The sequence below is a fragment of the Jaculus jaculus genome, chromosome 17 (assembly GCF_020740685.1).
Source record: "Jaculus jaculus isolate mJacJac1 chromosome 17, mJacJac1.mat.Y.cur, whole genome shotgun sequence".
NCBI lineage: Eukaryota > Metazoa > Chordata > Mammalia > Rodentia > Dipodidae > Jaculus > Jaculus jaculus.
Genome location: NC_059118.1, coordinates 56461746 through 56482322, shown reverse-complemented (window position 1 = coordinate 56482322; position 20577 = coordinate 56461746).

The following is a 20577-nucleotide window of genomic DNA, read 5'->3' as shown; positions in this document are numbered from 1 at the left end:
AAAAATATCCAGGCAATGAAACAAGCTCCTGCTTAAATCAGGTAGAAAATCTAAGTTTTTATCACTATCCCCTTTGATAAAATAATAGTGACAAAACCAGATTATTACTATTATTTTTAATTAAAATTTTCTGCTGGAGAGATGGCTTAATGTTTAAGGTGCTTGCCTACAAAATCTAATGGCCAGAGTTTGGTTCCCCAGTACCCATGTAAAGCCAGATGCACAAAATGTTGCATGCATCTGGAGATTGTTTGCAGCAGCTAAAGGCCCTGGTGTGCCCATTCATTCTCTGTCTTTCTCCATTTGCAAATAAATAAATAAATAAAAATATCAAAAATTGTGTTTTTTTGGTGTCTGCGTTCACAGGTGTGTGAATACAAATGTGTGTATGTCCCTCTGTGCATGGGTGTCAGAGGATAGCTTTTGAGGTTGGTGGTTGAGGCAGGGTCTCTTTCTTGTCATTACTGGACCCACCAGACTAGCTGGTCTGTGAGCTTCCTGGAAATTCTCCTGTCTGCATCTCCCTCCTTGCCATCTGTGTACTGGGACTACCGAAGCCCTCCACAGATTCTTTTTTTGTTTGTTTGTTTTAAGAAGTTTTTAAAATTATATATTTATTTGAGACAGAGAAAGAGAGGGAGAATGGGCACATGAGGGCCTCCAGTCACTGCAAATGAACTCCAGATGTGTGCACCACCTTGCACATTTGGCTTTCCATGGGTCCTGGGGCATCAAACCTGGGTCCTTTGGCTTTTTAGGCAAGTGCCTTAACTGCTAAGCCATCTCTCCAGCCCTTCCATGGACTCTTTTTATGTGGGTGCCGGGGATTTGAACTCAGGTACTCAAGTCTGAGTGGTAAGCATTTTACCCACTGTGCCATCTCCCTCAGCAGATGGTGATGCTTGTGTGTGCTGTGGAAGCCTGAGGGCAGCCTCAGATGTCCACTCCCGCCTTCTACCTTGCTTGAGGTGGAATCTTTAGTTTTTCACCTGGCTACTTGGCCCATAGCTTCCAGCAATTCTGCCCCATCCTCTCTTGCTGTAGATGCCCTGGGATCACAGATGCCTGCCACAGTCTCTGGCTTTTTATTTTTATTTTTTTGTTTATTTTTATTCATTTATTTGAAAGCGATGGACAGAGAAAGAGAGAAAAAGGCAGATAGAGAGAGAGCAAGAAGGGGCGTGCCAGGGCTTCCAGCGACTGCAAATGAACTCCAGACCAGATGCGTGTGCCCCCTTGTGCATCTGGCTAACGTGGGTCCTGGAGAATCGAGCCTTGAACCAGGGTCCTTAGGCTTCACAGGCAAGCGCTTAACTGCTAAGCCATTTCTCCAGCCCGAGTCTCTGGCTTTTTATTTGGATTCTAGGGATCCAAATTTAGGTCTTCCTGCTTATGCAGCAAGGGCTTTATTCACTGAGCGACCTGCCCAGTCATTAGGTTTGTGATTATTTTGTGATTAGGTTTTGGTTAGTCCTGAACTCGCTACTATTGGTATTGACATATGGCCTAAGTATGCACCGGATGGAATGGCACACAGCGCTTAGAGGGTCCAGTGGCCTGCCTACCCAACAACCAGTTCTCCTTTTTTAAAAAAAATATTTACTTACTTAATTAATTTATTTATAAGAGAGAGACAGATAGATAGAATGGGCATGGCAGGTGTCTAGCCACTGCAAACAAGATGTAGACACATGGGCCACCTTGAGCATCTTGTGCCTGGGTAGTGGAGAATTGAACCTGGGTCCTTTGGCTTTGCAGGCATGTACCTTAACCACTAAGCCATCTCTCCAGGCCAGTTCATTTCTTACTCATGGACCCTTGTTCTTTCTCAGCTGACAGTGTCTCCAGGCCCCTGGGGTTGACCTGTGCCAGTCACAGGCTCAGAATTTCCCTTGGTCAACTGTTGGCACAGGTTCAGCCTGCTGACACTTGGCCTCTGTGGGATTCTTGGGTGATGCTCCCTTTTAATTGAAGGGGGTAGCAGCAGAAGAAGAGCTGGATTCCAGGCCAGCTCATCCTCTGATTTTGTGAAGGTTTGTGAAGACATGAAGGTGTGTCTTTGTCCTCCATATTGCACTTAGAAAGAGGGTTAGCTTTCTGGGGCTGAGAGGGAGGAGGAAGAGAGAAAGAAAGCACGCGCAAGTGAGCACCCAGCCTTTGCTGAGCCCTTAAGTTGCTGGAACTGCTGGAGTCACTGGTTCTGGATGCCATGGTTGTAAAATTAACAGTATTTGGGCTGCAATTGGTCCATTCTTTCTTTCCTTGTAGCTACAAGCATTCTACATGAGTATTTTAATGGTGTAGTATTTAACTCTGCAAATGTGGCCATCCATCCATCTGGGGTGTACATGGTGGATGGATTTATTCCCACGTCCTCAGGCTGAGATGGCTTTCTGTTCCCTGGCACTTCAATCTGATGTTGTGAACATGCACAAAGGGTTTACAAATCAAGTCTCTAAAGAGAAGACAAAACCAAATTCAAAGTTTGCTTAAACAAATTGATCCCATGAAAACCTTTTGGAGTAAAGGTTGATGAAACAAATGTGTCTCCGGTGCTGGGGTATTCAGACTGCGAAGCAGGGCAAATGTCTAAGAAAGAAAGAAAAAAAATGAAAACACCCTTCTGACAAAAGAAGTGCCTGTGAGTCATTAGAAAGGGAAGAACTCAGGAAAGCAAGCTCAGATTGTCAGTGCAGTGCTGTGCTTTTGTGCCAGTAAGGGCATCCCCAGAGCAACATGGCGAGTTAATTTCCAGGCCACTTTTGACAAATTGGCACCTCTTTAGTTTGTCTTCACCCGAAGCTTTGCACAACCAGCTACACTCCCCACTCAGTATAGAAAGACAAAACAAATCTTTGAAGTGTGTGCACTTTTATTTGACAACTTATAAATATAATGCTAAATCATAAACCTAATGGAATTCATACCTTGGATGGGAGTTCGATAGGAAATCAGATATTTGAATAACAAACTCAATAAAACTACTGTCAATGGAGGGGAGACACCATGTTTGGATTCTTGTCAATGGAAGGGAGATTCCATGCTTGGGTAATTGTCAATTTAGGGGAGACACCATGCTTGGGTAATTTCAATGGAGGAGAGACACCATGCTTGAGGCTAGATGGAATTCAAAGATAAGATACCAATCTCCTTGGAGCTTTTATACTTGGCCTGCGTGCATACCATGCTAACACAGGATATACCTGCGTGCATACCATGCTCCCAGGATCGTGAGGTCTCCAAGAAAGACACACTTACGTACTATGGGAGATACCAGATGATGAGGAGGATGAGAGATTGTTTCATGAAAGTATGAGCTTTGAGGGGTGGTGTGGTAGTTTGAATCAGAGGTCTCCCATAAACTCATGTGTTTTAAATGCTTGGTCCCTAGCTGGAGGTGGAGTCTTTCTGGAGCAGGTGTGTCACTGGGGATGTACCTTAAGGTTTAGTAGACCCCTGCTTGCCAATGCTAGCTGAGCTCACTTTCTCCTTCCTTCCTTCCTTCCTTCCCTCCCTCCCTCCCTCCCTCTCTCCCTCCCTCCCTCCCTCCCTCCCTCCCTCCCTCCCTCCCTCCCTCCCTCCCTCCTCCATCTTTCTTTCTTTCTTCCTTTCTCTCTTTTAGGTAGTCTTGTTCTAGCCCAAGCTAGCTCAGAATTCAGTTTACTATGCAGTTTCATGCTGGTCTTGAACTCACAGTGATCCTCCTAACTCTGCCTCCTGAGTGCTGGGATTAAAGGCGTGTGCCACCATGCCTGGCTTTAGCTTACTTTCTTGCTGTAATTTTCTCCCTGCTATGGCAAGAAGTAACGACCAACCTGTGCTCTACCTTCTTTTCCTGCAACCATGAACTTACCTCTCAACACTGTAAATCAAAATAAGCCCACTCCTTCCGCCAGCTGCTTTTTGTCAGCTGTTTTATCCCCAGAACTCAAAGGTTACTGCCACAGGTAGGTAGTATTTGAACCAGGAAAACCCATCACTATAGTGTTTTAGTTTAGCTGGGGCATGTCAACAGTGTAGGGAATGGTCAATGGGGAAACCAAGCTAGTAGAGATTGACGAGAACAGGGTTGGAAGAGGTTTTCATTCCACAGGCAATGCGGGTGGGGGGCAGGGGTCATGGAGGGTTTAGGAGCAGGACATCATGAGGTGTTCAAGACTGGGTTAGATCAAGCCAGCTACTCAGAGTAGGAAGATCAATACCACATGACCAGGTGAGAGGCTATTGTGATATTTCATAATAAAATACTTAGTACTTATTATTATTCTTAATACTTACTAGGTGGGCAGTCATTTTCTATTACTAATACAAGTACTTGAGATATTATATTTATAGGGAGAAAAGGTTTCTTTTGGTTCAGTTTGGGGACTTTGTTTCTTTTGGGCCTGGGGCAAGCAGCCATAGCAGAAGGTGTCTGACCAAAATCCCTCATCTCATGGCTGTGAGGTGGAGAAAAAGAAGAGAAGACACTGGGGTTCCACTGTCCTCTTCAAGGACAAACCTCCCAATGTCTGGAAGACCTCCTAAGCTCCACCTCATAACGGTGCCACTACCTCACCATAACATCAAACTAAGGACCAAACCTTTAACACATGGCCTTTGGGAGACACTCCAGATGCTAACTAAAGCATTAGGACTACAGACATGACGGTGAGCAGGAGAGAAGCCAACACGTAAACACAGGACACAGCAGATGGCAGGATCAAGGAGAAAAGAGCTCCCTCAGGCTTGTACCTGTAAATGCGAGCTTCTGAAAGGACAGAGAATCCTCCCTCCTAAAGGTTTTGTTTTCATTAAAATTGGACTGGGTGTTGGGAGATGGCTCAGTTGGTAAAGTGCTTGCCACACGAGTGAGGATTTGAGTTTATTTTTATTTATTTATTTGACACACAGAGAGAAGGTGGGGGAAGAAACAGGCAGATGGCAGATAAGGATGGCACATCAGGGCTTCCAGCCACTGTGAACGAACTCCAGACTCATGTGCCACCTTGTGCATCTATCTATCTGGCTTACGTGGGTCCTGGAGAATCAAACCTGGGTCCTTTGGCTTTGCAGGCAAGTGTCTTAACCACTCAGTCATCTCTGCAGCCCAGGATTTGAGTTGAATTTCTGATAGCTATGTGAAAAGCAAGGTGCTTTGACTAAAGATTGCAATTCCAGAGCTCGGGAGGAGGAGATAGGATCCCCGGGGACTTCGTGGCTAGGCTGAATTGGTGAGCACCAGGTTCAGTGAGAGACCCTGACTCAAAACCAAACCAAACCAAACCAAACAAAGCCAAACAAGCTAAGAGCAATTGAGGAAGAGACCCGATGTTGACCTCTGACCTCCACACACATACACTCACCCACACACATACGAATACGCGCACTCGGCCCCACACCAGTGAATGTCTTTCCTGTTCACTGAGCTACCCCAGCCCCTCCCCCCGTGGTGCTCAAGCTTTGTTCCGCTAACCCAGCAGGCAGCCTTGGAGACTTTCTGGAGCAAGCTGTTCTCAACAAGCTGTCATCAAGGAGGCAGACAATGGCGTGGGTCATAGCGACACTGGATGTTGTCCATGAGAACCTGGACCCACACCAAACTGGCCTCTTAACTTCCAAGACACTTCATTATTAATCACATTCAGCTTCAATATTTGCTAGGCTCCTCCGAGCCAGTCTCATAAAGGCTGACAAAGAGTAAGAAAGATGTGGGAGTGTGTATGACCACCTTGGGGACAAAGTCCCTCCAGGCCAGTGTGGGAACGAAAGCATTAGATCAAGAGTTTCCAGGGGCAAGATGGAATGTGGAAGGGAGTAGAGTCAGATTCTGTGTGGTCCTGGTCACCTGGAAAGTATTTTTCCAAGGATGTTATACAATCCTGGGCTTTAATCTTGCTAAAGAAAGTGAATTTTCCTTGCACAAGCTCGTACAATCTGGTCCTTGTTACTGACTGGATTTCATCTCCTGCTACCCTAAGCTCCTTGGATTCTGGCCGTGTGCAATGGAGCTCTCAGAACTCAATACGCCAGCACTCTGCAGCTGCTGGTTCCTCCACCTGGAGTGACCTCCCTGCCATTGTCACTTCAGAACCGGTGTGAACATTCTCTCCTTGGTGCAAAACAGGGGTCCAAGCTTGATCTGATGACTGCCACAGAGCACAGGTGCCTGGCTTGTCACCGAAGACCCAAGCTTGATCTGATGAGGTTAAGGCGCTTGCCAGCAAAGCCAGAGGACCCAGGTTGGATCCCCCAGAGCCCATGTAAAGCCAGATACACGAGGTGGCACATGCATTTGGAGTTTGTTTGCAGTGGCTAGGAGGCCCTGGTGTATTCGTTCTCTCTGTATCTGCCTCTCTCTCAGGTAAATAAATAAACAAGTAAAATATTTTTTAAAAAGATCAGCTGGGCATGGTGGTGCATGCCTTTGAGGGGGAAAAAGAGCACTTTGTCCCTGGCTTGTCACTGCCTGTCACGCTGACTCTGTCTTCTACAGACCACCTTCCCTCGTGCTGGAACTAGCCCGTACTCATGTCTGAATTTCTGGCCTAGCCCAAGATTGCACTGGGAGGAAAGAAAACACTTATTGCACGAGAAATAACATTTAAAAAATATTTATTTTATTTATTTATTTGAGAGAAGAGAGAAGAAAGGAGAGAGAAAGAGAGTGAGAGACAGAATGGGCAAGCCAGGGCCTCTAGCCACTGCAAATGAACTTTAGACATATGTGCCACTATGTGCATCTGGATTTATGTGGGTACTGGGGAATCAAAGCTGGGTCTGACTTTGACTTTGTTGGCCTGTGCCTTAACCACCAACACGGTTCTCCAGCCCAGAAATAACATTTTAAATCACCTGATATTCAACAGGTCACAGGCAAGCCATTGACTATGGTGAGTTTTTCTTTTTCTGATCTGTTTGCACATCTGCAAACCTGTGGCTTGTCTTCGTAGAGATTGGCACGTTGCACACACTCTCTGGCTTTCATCAGGATGCCCTGCCAGTATAGAGTCCTGTGTGTGTTCTGGTTTGGCCCTTTCATTGATCATGAGAGGAGACAGAAAACATGGGAAAGGTGTGGTCATGACATTATATTCCAGAGGTCAAGAAAATGAATGACAGCTGCTGCATGTGGACTGTAATGGGGGAATCGGCCTGTTCACTTCCTCCACAGGTGGCGACAATGGTCCAAGGCAGGCACCACCCAGAGGCAGAGGGGCCAGCATGAGGATGACAGGTGAGTCCCTGTGATCCACAAGCACCCATGAAGAGGAGATGGTGATAGACAAGGACAATATAAAAGTGAATAAATGACAATTAAGGATGGCAAATATATATTTTTTAATATTTTATTTATTTGATAGGGGCAGGTAGAGAATGGGTGCATCAGGGCCTCTAGCCACTGCAAATGAACTCCAGATGCATGCGCCACCTTGTGCATCTGTAGGTATTAGAGAATCGACCCTGGGTCCTTAGGCTTTGCAGGCAAACACCTTAATTGCTAAGCCATCTCTCCAGCCCGGTGAATATTTTTAAACCAATCCAGGAGGGTAATGTGCTAAAGTTCTCTTTGAGAGAGTAATGGGCATGGAGAACCAAGAGGCCCAAGGTGGGGCAGTGGTGTACGTCAGAAGAGCACCCCAGGCTAGGCACAGAGGGCAGGGAGCCTGGAGAAGTGAACATTTGATGTAACAGAAACAAGACTGAGATCTCTGCATCATTCATTTTCTTGTTGCTGGGACACAGTGCCAACCAGAAGCAGTTCAAAGAAGGCAAGGGTTGGGCTGGAGAAAGGCTCAGTAGTTGAAGGCACTTGCTTTGCAAAGCCTGCCTGTCCAGGTTCAATTCCCTAGCACCTGTGTAAAGCCAGATGCACAGGGTGACACATGCATCTGGAGTTCGTTTACAGTGGCCAGAGGCCCTGACACACCCACATTCTCCCTCTCTCTCTCTCTCTCTCTCTCCAATAATCAAATAAATAAATATATATTTTTGAAGTAGGGTCTCACTGTAGCCCTGGCTGACCTGTATCTTACTCTGTAGTCCCAGGCTGGCTTTGAACTCATAGCAATTTTCTTACCTCTGCCTCCCAAGTGCTGGGATTAAAGGTGTGCATCACCACACCTGGTTAGATAAATATTTTAGATAGAAGAAGGAAAGGGTTTCTTTTTGGTTTATAATTTTAAAAAATATTTTATTTATTACTTTGAGAGAGGAAAAGAGGAAGAGAGAGAGAGAGAGAGAGAGAGAGAAAATGGGTATACCAGGGCCTCTAGCCACTGCAAATGAATTCCAGATGCATGTACCACTTTGTGCATCTGGCTTTTTGGGTCCTGGTGACTTGAACCTGGGTCCTTAGGCTTTGCAGGCAAGTGCCTTAACTGCTAAGGCATCTCCATAGCCCATTGGTTCACAATTTCGAGGGACATGTGTCAGGGCGAGGAGAGCATGGTAAGAGCAGACAGCCAGCATCACATTGCCATGTGCACAGGGAGGAAGTAGAGACAGTGAATGCTGAATGCCCAGCTAGCTTCCTCCTTTGTACACAGCCCAGGACCCCCCCCCCCCCCACTCACTGCCCATAGCCAGGGTGTGTCTTCCCACTAGAAAATCCCTAACAGATGTGCCAAGCGATTTGTTTCCATGGTGATTCTAAATCCTGTCAAGCTGACAACCAGAGATTAACTATCACCGTGCTATAGAGCACCCAAGCCTGTCTCTGTGTCTCTCCCTGCTTATCTTTCCCTGTGTGTGGCAGCTGTTCTCACTGCACATCGTGATAACACAGCTCTGTTCACTTTTGCCAACCGAGTGAAGTCTCTTCTTACCAGTATGGTGATCAGATTAGCCAGCTCTTCTCCCTTGACACAGCATCCTGCTACCCACCTCTATCTTGTTTCAAGCCACTATCATTTCCTTCTTTTTAAATTTTATTGATTTGTTTTATTTGAGGAGAGATTGAGACAAGAGAGATAGACAAAGAGAGAATGGGCACACCAGGGCCTCTAGCCACTGCAGATGAACTCGAGATGCATGTGCCCCTTGTGCATCTGGCTTATGTGTGGGTCTTGGGGAATTGAACCTGGGTCCTTTGGATTTGCAGGCAAAATGCCTTAACCACTAAGCCATTTCTCCAGCCCCCACTATTATTTCTTACCTGTGCTATTGAGTTAGTCTACTCATGGGCTTGTCCATTTTAACTTGATTACTACAAATACCCTCTGCAGAAAATAAAATGTTCTTTAAAAACATGGTAAGCTGAGGGAATGGCTTCTGCTGTGGTTTACTGTGTCTTCCAGCATTCACTGTGCCCTGAAGCAACAGTGCTGAGAGGTGGGAATGGTAGGAGGTGCTCCATTGCTGAGAGGTGGGAATGGTAGAAGGTGATCCCTTGCTGAGAGGTGGGAACTGTAGGTGGTGATCCATTGCTGAGAGGTGGGAACTGTAGGAGGTGATCACTTGCTGAGAGGTGGGAACTGTAGGAGGTGATCCATTGCTGAGAGGTGGGAACTGTAGGAGGTGATCCCTTGCTGAGAGGTGGGAATTGTAGGAGGTGATCCATGCTCAGGGAAGGAGTGACGTCACTATCATGGGAATGGATTCCTGATAGGATGAGCCGAGCCTCATACCTCTTTCAGATGTGGGTGGCCTCTTGCTCTTCTACTTTTCACCATGGGAAGATGCAACAGGGCACTCTAAGAACACATAAGAACCTTTCCTGTGAAATTCCCAGCCTCCGTACATGTCAGAAATCAATCTGTATTCTTGGTAACTCGGTAACTCACACAGCCATAGGCATTCTGTTTTAGCAGCAATAAGATTGCTCTATTTATAGCACTGCTTTATATCTGGGGTGTTTTTTTTTTTTTTTTTTGCTATAGGATAAATTTAGTTTAAAAACTTTCTATTGACAACTTCCATAAATATAGACAATATACCATAATCATAATTCCCTTCCCATTGCCATTTTCCTCTTCCCAAATCCCCCTCCACTGAATCCCTTCTTCTTTCCAAGTAGTCTCTCTTCTATTTTGATGTCATCATTTTCCCCCTTCTATTAGGTAGGTATTGTGACGTAATGTCCACCATGCCTCTTTGTGACTGAAAGACAGTGTCGCAAAGCCCTCCTGTCCTCCCTCTGGCTGTCACGTTCTTTCCTCCACTTCTTCCTAGATGGTCTCAGCCTTTGTGATGAAGATGTCTCATTTAGCTCGGCACTTGGAAGAGTTTTCAGTCATGGGGTGGTTTTTTTTTTAAAAAAATGTTTATTTTTATTTATTTGAGAGTGACAGAGAGAGAGAGAGAGAGAGAGAGAGAGAGAGAGAGAGAGAGAGAGAGAGAGACAAAGGCAGGCAGAGAGAATGGGCACACCAGGGCCTCTAGCCACTGCAAACGAACTCCAGACACATTCACCCCCTTGTGCATCTGGCTAACATGGGTCCTGGGGAATTGAGCCTTGAACCGGGGTCCTTAGGCTTCACAGGCAAGCGCTTAACTGCTAAGCCATCTCTCCAGCCCATGGGGTAGGGCTTTTTAGATTACTTCCTAGTTGAGAAACCTGATACATTTCTAGGAAAATATAAGGTGAGTTGTTATTAATAGTAGGTTGGTTTTGTGAGAAACCACACTTTTAAGTTTTGAGACTGTCAACTTACTCTTTGTGATGGTTAATCTTTTTTTTTTTTTTTTTGAGGTAGGGTCTCACTCTATTCCAGGCTGACCTGGAATTCACTATGGAGTCTCAGGGTGGCCTTGAACTCATGGCAATCCTCCTATCTCTGCCTCCCGAGTGCTGGGATTAAAGGCGTGCACCACCATGCCCAGCTTGTGATGGTTAATCTTGATCATCAGCTTGATCTGATTTTAAGTCATCTGGGAAACATACCACTTGTGTGTCTGTGAGGGCTTCTGGAGAGGTTTAGCTAAGGTGAGAAGACCCATCCTGAATGTGAGTGGCCCTCTCTCATGAACTGGGGTTCTGGGATGAATGCAAAAGGTAAGAAAAGCAAGTTGGTTATCAGCATTCATCCATTACTCGCTGCTTCCCACTGTGGATGCTGCGTGACCAGCTGACTCACGCTCCTGACCTTGTACCTTCCCTGCTATTCTGGGCTGTATGAGCCAAATAAACCCGTCCTGATGGACTGTATGAGCCAAGTAAGCCTGTCCTTTTTTTTTTTTTTTTCAAGGTAGGGTTTCACCCTATCCAAGGCTGAACTCAAATTCACTATGTAGTCTCAGGGTGGCCTGGAACTCACAGTGATCCTCCTACCTCTGTCTCCCGAGTGTTGGGATTAAAGGCGTGCACCACCACACCCAGCTCCTTTCCTTCTTTAAGTTGCTTTTGTCAAAATGACAAGAAAGTAACTAACATACTCTTCTTAGTAACCTTGACCTTGTACCAGTTCTTGTAACTACTTTTTCTTCTTTCCCATTCTTACTTATGCTGACCACTTGCCTGCCTACAATTCTTGGCTATTATGATTGTGTTGGTAAAAGATCTTGGTCCACTCACTGGAATATGTTCTTTCTAGGAGTTGCACCTATATCTGTTAAAATGCTTTTTGAAATTTCTGTCTAGAGTTGCCCAATTTTGCAAACAAAAATATAGCATATTCAGTTAAGTTTGAACTTCAGAAAATGTTTAGGTATCCATATACCCTTTTATATTCCATGTTTTATCTACCTATGCCCTTTGTTAAAGTCTCCCCCTCCACAGATTGTTCTAGATTTGCCACATTGGGTTGCAGTTAACAGGTCTATGTCTGGCTAATTCCTATGACCTGTGCCTTTCTTGTAAAGCAAGCTATGCTATCACCTGGATGGCAGGTGCTGGCAGAAAATACTGCCACGTCTTTCTTCTGTCACATTGTGTACCTCACACATGAAGAGCCTGTGTGGTCACAATATCCTTGGCTTGCTTTTGATGGTGTAGAATTCCTCAGCTATAATGTACAAAAGATCAAATAATCAAAAGGCCTTTGAAATAGTTTTGCTATTGTCATGATGCGTATAGGACACAATTTCCCTTTGAGACATCCTCTAGTCGCTTGCTCCACTGGAATTATGATATTAGAGTTTTTGTGGAGTCTCTGATCAACATGCTTTATGTAATCTTTACTGGCCTCAACACTCTCATTTTATAGATGAGGGAACAAATCATTTCTATCCTGCTAAAGGCTAATTTGTACTTGTGTCTGGATCAATAAGTAAATAAACTGTGGGTTTAAGATGGACAAGATTGGAAGTAGTTTACATTTGGATACATTTTTGCCACTGAGATGAGGTAAGCTGTGTGGGGAAGGCTGGGTGCTTGTAGTTATTTTGCACTGGTGTGACCAAAACCCTGACAGACAGCAACTTTGGGGAGGAAAGGCTTGTTTTGCTCATCCTTTCAGAGGTTGTAGTCCGTGGTTGCTCAGGCAGAATATCACTGTGGGGGGCAGTTCAGGATGGGATGCCCTTTGAGGCCCCCTTTGCTACGTCAGTGAACCACTTCCTATAACTAGGCTCTTCTCAACTTTCTAGTCTCCCAAAATTGTGCCACCATCTGAGGACCAAGCATTCAAAACATTAGCCTGTGTGGGAGGGTGACATTTGATATTGAAACCTTAATAGACACTGAAGCATCCTAAGAAGTGATTTGAGTTTGTTCTTACTGACCCAAGAATAGGAAACAATATTTTTATCCTATCTCTGTGAGATTTTTCAATACTTCCCAAAGTTGATTGTTTTAAAACAAAATTTAATCAGATTAATGTAATCAAACATTTATTTTCATGTGATCTCATCAGTATCAAATTAATAACTTGGCTGAGTCATTGAGTCCTTGCATAGGGAGCTCTTGACATATGATGTATTTGTCTCTGTAGCTGTCTATTTCCATGTCTTTTCTCCCCCACTGGTAAGCCATAAGCACATATATATATATATATATATATATATATATATATATATATATATATATATATATATATATGTGTGTGTGTGTGTGTGTGTGTGTGTGTGTGTGTGTGTGTGTGTGTGTGTGTGTGTTTCAAGGTAGGGTCTCGCTCTAGTCCAGGCTAACCTAGAATTCACTATGTAATCTCAGGGTGGCCTCAAACTCATGGCGATCCTCCTACCTCTGCCTCCCACGTGCTGGGTACATGTATATTTTTAAGTAGACCCAAAATAAACTGAAGGGGGAAATACATGATAAATAATATTAGATGACATATTTTCTGAATTACCAGCAACCTTTCTCACACTATTGATTATTGTCACTACTTCCTATTACCCCCGGTTTAGTAGTGAAACTATTTCAAAACCCATCCTGTCTTTGTGGAGTGGACAGCAGAGAGGAGGCAGTTCTTTGCAGTCCCATAGGCAGTGTAGGACTGTTCAGCTTTGACCAGAAAGCTGGATGCCCTTTAAATTCTTTATTGCTCAAGCCACAAGGGTCTCTTGTAACCCATCATGTCATGCACAGAACTCATTTCCGGTTAGGTTAAATTATTGTTCTTTAGCTGAATGTTTTCTTTATTTCCCTTAGAAAATCACTCAGATGAAGGAATTGAGGATGATAACTGGGTACTTTTTTGTAGCCTTAAAAGAAAATAGAATTCAAAATTATATTTTATTTTATAATTATATTTAAGATCTATGGCCACATATTGTCCAGTCTAGGAACCACAGGTTTCCTTTGAGCAAGGATGTCCACACCACTTGGGAGCAGTAAATTCAGGAGTGCTTGCTTTCTCTCTCTCTCTCTCTCTGTCTTTTAATATTTGTTTTTGCAAGTGGATAACCTCAGTGTCTTAGGGGTACCCTTGGGAGAAAGGAAGTTGTGAGTTCTGAAGTTTTAGCTATTGACTCACCTAAGAGTGCGTTTTTGGTTTTTAACCCTTCTGGATGGCTGGCGTGGTATGTTTTTTCCTCCCCAAACAAATCAAGAACAAAGTTCTGTGAAGAGAACTAATTGAAGATATAAACTAATTCGTTAAGATAAAATTTGAGATATAAACAAGCATTTTAATGTGTTTTGAATGTGTTCCCATCACCTCATTAAACAACGCCAGATCATAGCTAGAAGGCCCGGGTGGAAGGAGCTGCTCATGGAGCCGTTCCTTAATGAGGCTGTAATGACCTAACACCCGGTCTAGTTCAAAGTTTACAGCTAATGTGATAAAACCTATCTGGGCTCAAGCTTTCAAATTGTTTGAAGATCTTTCCTAGGATGGTCTTTGCACTTTTAGTTTTTGATTGTGTCAGGAAGTAAATGTTAACACATGTTCTTTTCTCTCCCATCATGTCTAGTGTGTAGTGGTGAATAATGTAGTCATTGCGCTGCATGGGCACCATGATCTTGGACACGATATTCAGTAAACACCAGCTATCATTATGACTTATTGAGAAAGAAAAGAAGCATGTAGACCGACAAAATCTAAATTATAGAACAGGGAAATTTTTACACAATGCTTCAGTAGGAATGTATTATTAACCATGATATTTTAGAGATTTTATTATGGTCCATTAATTATAAACTACTGGGGACTGTGCTGTATTTTGTTAAACCTAAAAAATTGAATATTTAGCAGCGTGGGATTATGACAAATGCTCATACCATGACTGAAAATTTGGTTTGTTTTGCTCTCTCAGAGTGAACCAAAATATCAGTTTGATTTTTGACAACTTCATATTCAATTCAGGGGACAAGTTAAAATCTGATGGCTCAATTATATAGACATATATATTTTTTCCTCTGGCTTTTCAAGGTTGGGTCTCACTTTAGCCCTGGCTGACCTGGTATTCTGCACTGTCAGGGTGGCCTTGAATTCATGGCAATCCTCCCAGCCTCCCAAGTGCTGGGATTAAAGGCATGTGCCACCATGCCCAGCTTCAATTATACTTCTTTTAAAAAATACTTATTTATTTATTTAAGAGAGAGAGATATAGAAATAGGGAGAAAGAGAGAGAGACAGAGAGAAAGAGACAGAGAGAGAGAGAGAATGAGAGAATGGGCATGCCAGGGCTTCCAGCCACTGCAAATGCATTCCATATGTGTGTGCCCCCTTGTGCATCTGGCTCACGTGAGTCCTGGGAAGTCCACCTGAGTCCTTTGGCTTTGCAGGCAAGCACCTTAACTGCTAAGCCATCTCTTCAGCTCCTTCAATTATACTTTTGATCAGAACATCAAAAGATGAAAGATTTTTCATACAGACATTGACCTGAATGAAGACTGATAAAGTAAGTGAAATATATGATAAAACAATAATAATAATAATGATAATGATAATAATAATAATTAAAATAACTGAAATTATTCAGCATTGAATATTATGACCAAGCACCCAATGTAGAAATTCATGGGCATGGGCATTATCCTTTTTTTTTTTTTTTTTGAGGTAGAGTCTCACTCTACCAGGCTGACCTGAAACTCACTATGTAGTCTTAGGGTGGCCTCAAACTCATGGTGATGCCTCCCCAGTGCTGGGATTAAAGGTGTGTGCCACCACACCCGGCCCCCATTTATATAACATCTCAGAAAGATAAGAAGTATGCCACTTTGATCCCTAGGGGTGTACCTCCTGTTGGTGTCCGGCTAAATGCATATATTATGCTCACCAAACTGCCTGGTAAGCACTTCCCTTAATGGCCATACTCAAATGTTAATGCTACTCTCACTTTTGGATTAGAGAAGTGTTGGGAGCTATGAACCAAACCTCAGCCATGTTGACAGAAACCGCCATACAGCAAGTTAAGTTTCTATTTCCTCATCTAATGATCTATTACCAGAAACGAAGAAGCCGTTACGCCTGGGTGATAGCCTCTCCTGGTGCTGCAGGTAATTGATGAAGAAACAAAGAAATTGCATTTAGCCAGTAACCCTGTGATCTCTGGCCTGATTATGACTCCTTCCCCCTACAACCCTATAAAAACCTATGTGTAAAAATAAACTTCGAGACCTTGACAAATACCTAGCTTGGTCTCCTTCTTGTGTCTGTTTGCCTCCCCCATTCAGGTTAGCTTCTCCTTGAGTTCTTGTTCGACTCCCTGCTGGCTGGGGCAGAGAAGCTTCTCTTTTCAGATGGTGGTGACCTCTGAGATGACTCAAAAGGAACTATAGTGCTAGTGGAAGTGACAGAGGAGTGCTCAGCTTTGAAACATCTTTATCACATCCTCCAAGGCTCAGGGTCCATTGAGGAAGAGGTGGTGGAAAAAATGTAAGAGCCAAAGGAAGGGTAGGACTGCTTACAATGCAATCTTCCAGACACAAAATGGCCTGGATATTCATGACCTCACAATGCTTGACACTACCTACACAAGACCCTCATAATAGGAGGAAAAAATGATGACATTAAAATAAAAGAGAGACTGATTGAGAGGGAGGAGGGGATATGATGGACAGTGGACTATAATTACGGAAGTTGTCAATAAAAAAGGTAAAAAATGTTCATGTTCAAAGTCTTGAAAATTGTACATTTTGTACTTTCTGAATACTATCCCATTACATACTCCAAATAAAGATTGTTAATAATATTTTACTTTAAAAAAGTTAATATTTAAAGTTGTGAAAATTTTTGTGCATTTTGCACTTTCTTTTTAAAAAATATTTATTTATTTATTTATGAAAGAGAGAGGGAGAGAATGGGCATGCCAGGGCCTCCAGCCAGTACAAACGAACTCCAGATGCATGTGCCACTTTGTGTATCTGGCTTACGTGGGTACTGGGGATTGAACTTGGTTCCTTAGGCTTCACAGGCAAGTGCCTAAAGTGCTAAGTCATCTCTCCAGCCCCCATTTTGCACTTTCTGAACACTTGTTGAGATCAGCTAGCTGCCACTAACTAATGCCTATGGCTTTTGGTGGCTACTGGATTGGACTGAAGAGCTCCGGAAGGGTATTTAAATATAATTTAATTAATTTTCTTTTTAGGGGAAGCAAATTCCTTATTGTTTTTCTTTTTTAAAAAATATTTTTATTGGCTTATTTATTAGAGACAGAGAGAAAAAGAGAGAATGGGTGCACCAGGGACTCTAGCCACTGCAAACAAATTCCTCTGGCTTATGTGGGACCTGGAGAATCAAACCTGGGTCCTTAGGTTTCACAGGCATGTGTCTTAACCACTACACCATCTCTCCAGCCCCCAAATTCCTTCTTTTAATCTCATCTCAAATATCACTAAACTTTGAAGAAGCAGTCTCCTTGCCGCATGATACCATTTACGTGTTAGCATCTTCATTTTCACCTTAGCTTGCTGGAGTACTGCTGCTTACTCCATGCAGATGACCTGCCTGGAAATGGGGGGCCCATTTTAAGTAATGATTTCCTCCTGATCTTTAAAAAATGCTTTTAAAAATTTATTTGCAAGTAGAAAGATAAATACAGAGAGGGAGAGAATGGGCATGCCAGGATTTCCAGCTGCCACAAACAAACTCCACTGTGTATCTGACTTTAAGTGGATACTGGGGAATTGAACCCAAGTTGTTAACTGTTGAGCCATCTCTTCATGTCCCCCCCCCCCCGATCTTTAATTCTGTCTAAGAGATAGAATAGGGGCAGACCTGAAGATAAACTATGTCCTAGCGAAGGCGGACATTTAGAAGCAAGTTTCTTGAACTTGTGGGTTGAGAGCCCATCACTGAATGTGGGCACTGCAAGAAATGTGGCAATATAAAAGATTTCTGAACAGTCAGTGACCCAAAGCTAATTCAAAATCAAATGCAATCTGAGGGATTTCTGGCCACGTGTGCCCATGCGTGTCACGTAGCTTCCCCGCAGCCTGCTTGCGAACACGCACGCGCTCTGTGTGTGGCGGTGGAACCTCACACCACGCAGCACCATCAGATCTGCCGGAAGCGCCTGGGCTCAGATGTGAGGCCATCATACAGGATAGCCTGCAGTGTTTCACCACACAATCAAGTGTTCTGCTTGTACAGGACATTTGGTTTTAGAATAGAAAGCAGGACTTTAACATCATCCTGCCATTCCTTAGCAAGGAAATATAAAATTAGTATTTTGGGGTTGTGTTGTGTTAAAATGTTTGATTCTTTAAAAATTGCCATTTGAGTTGCTAACTTGAGTTTGATAAAAAAAAAAAAATTGTTCAATGATTTTGGCTTGGAAATCAGGACAGAGTTTCCAACAATTCTGAAATGGTCCTAAGCACACACTACTGTTTTGTACTACATATTTATGTGAAGTGGCGTTCTAAGCATTGACAATTATAAAGACAAAATAGGGATCAATTCTGAAAAACATTGATGATGCTCTACATCCTACAGTATTCAGCTGAGATTTAATTCTTTATGTAAATATTTAAATTTATTTTCATCCTTAATAAAATTATAAAATTACACATATATCAAGGAATTATTTTAAAATAAATTTTGTCTGTTTTATTATCAGTAAATGTTTGATTGTATACTTATTTCACACACACACACATACACACACACACACAGGTCTCATAAAACTTTCCTGGTCAATGGGCTAGAGAGATTGTTCAGCCATTAAGGCACTTGCCTGCAAAGCCTAAGGACCCAAATTCGATTTTCCAGTACCTATATAATGCCAGATTTACAAGGTGGCGCATGTGTCTGGAGTTCATTTGCAGTGGCAAGAGGCACTGGCTCACCAATTCTCTCATTTTCTCTCTCAAGTAAACAAATAAATAAGTAAAATGTAAAAAAACAAAAAAGAGAGAAAATTTTCTTGGTCCACAAGGGCTTTCTAGTAGAAAGGAGATAAAGACAGTACCAGGTCCCCGGATTTCATGAAGTAGAGAACTAGTGTAGATTTTCAAATCTTTACTCGGTGCAGGCAGGCGGCCACTCACTGGCCCCTTTTTCTTCTGTATCTATTGTCCAATGAAGGTAATAATATGTAGGTTGGTGGATATACATGAAGAATGTTTGTTTCTAATTCTTTTTGTTGTTGTTGTTTTGTTTGTTTTTAAGGTAGGGTCTCACTCTTGCCCAGGCTGATCTGGAATTCATTATGTAGTCTCAGGGTGGCCTCGAACTCTTGAAGATTCTCCTACCTCTGCCTCCCGAGTGCTGGGATTAAAGACGTGCGCCATCGCGCCCAGCACAATTCTTTGATAAGTTACTAAGAAATGCTCCTTAGAAAGCAAGCACCAAACCAGCCGAACAATGCCGAAGTGTCGACAGTAACAGCAGTGCTTCAATTGTCGTCCTGGTTGGCAGGTGCAATGCCTTCTGTTCCCTTGTACTCACTCTCTTTTTTCTCTCCTTTCTTCCATCTATCCTTCATCCCTCTCTCCCTCTCTTTCACTTGCTTTTCTCTCAGTTCAGTTTGTATCATGGTAGCAAAATCCCTGAAGTTGGGTACTTTACAAAGAGGTGTATTTTGGTCCAATATTTTGGATGCCCAAGAGCCTGGTGCTGGCTCTAGCTTCTGACAAGAGCCTTGTCGAGGAGGATGGCCTCACTTGCCAAGAGTGTATGCAAAAGAGATCACATGGTACAGTGAAAGGGAAAGCCAGGAAGGGGAGGGACCAGGGTCACCTCTTACACAAACCAATCCACCGTGCAAGATCTACCCTAAAGTACAGTGAGTCCACAGATGTGGGGATAGCCAGGGCCCAGTTTCCCCAGTAGGTAGGTCCTGACTCTTGAAGGTCTCACAGTCTTTCCAACTCACTATTTTGTAGTCCAAGCTTCTAGCACATGGTCTTTGGAGCAAACTTTATCCAAACTGTAACATGAGTTATCTAGATAGATATCTAGACACTTTTATATAGAATGGGTTCACCCTACACATATATTTTTTTCCTGTAGGTTGTTAATGTTGATGGAATAGAGGAAAAGAGAAAACTTACCTGCAAAGCCTAATAACCATGTAAAGCCAGATGCACAAAGTGATGCATGCATCTGGAGTTTGTTTGCAGTGGCTGGAAGCTCTGGTGTTGCCATTCTCTCTGCTCCCCCATCTGTCTCCCCTCTATCGGTATCTCTTTGCAAATAAATAAATATGAATTTAAAAAATTTTAAAAAGCAAGTGTAATATGATCCCATTCATGTAAGTTGTGAAAATGTCGTCTACTGCCATTTTTCTTTCCATATGAAATTAAATATGTGTTTTATTATTATTAAAATAGATGCATAGCTTTACATGGCATGAAAGTGCCAAATGTATTCCACCCTAAAACTTTTGGTTAACATACAGTTTCAAGATTTATTATAGAAAGCTGCAGCGACGGACATCCTTATATATCTCTCATTACATGTTTTGTAGGTTCTGTGTAAACAATTTCTAACAGGTATCAAGGGGAAATATACACGCATTTTGAATTTTGGTAGGTATTGTCACATTGCTTCATGGCCTTGTCACCAAGACTTCCTTCTCTGGACTTTCTCTGGAAATATTCTCATTAGAGGAAAGTGGAGGAATGACGCATTTTCATTTTCTTCCATGAGATGGATCTTAATTCTCCTTACTCAGTATGTGTGGCATTCATTGGTACTAACAGTGTTCCGGTTTGTGGCTTTTCAGACAGATAGCAAGTCCAGAAAACAAGAAATCTTCAGAGTTTTATTATGTCATTGACACTCCCTTGGTGTGCAAGAAATGCTAGAGAATAGTACTCTGCTT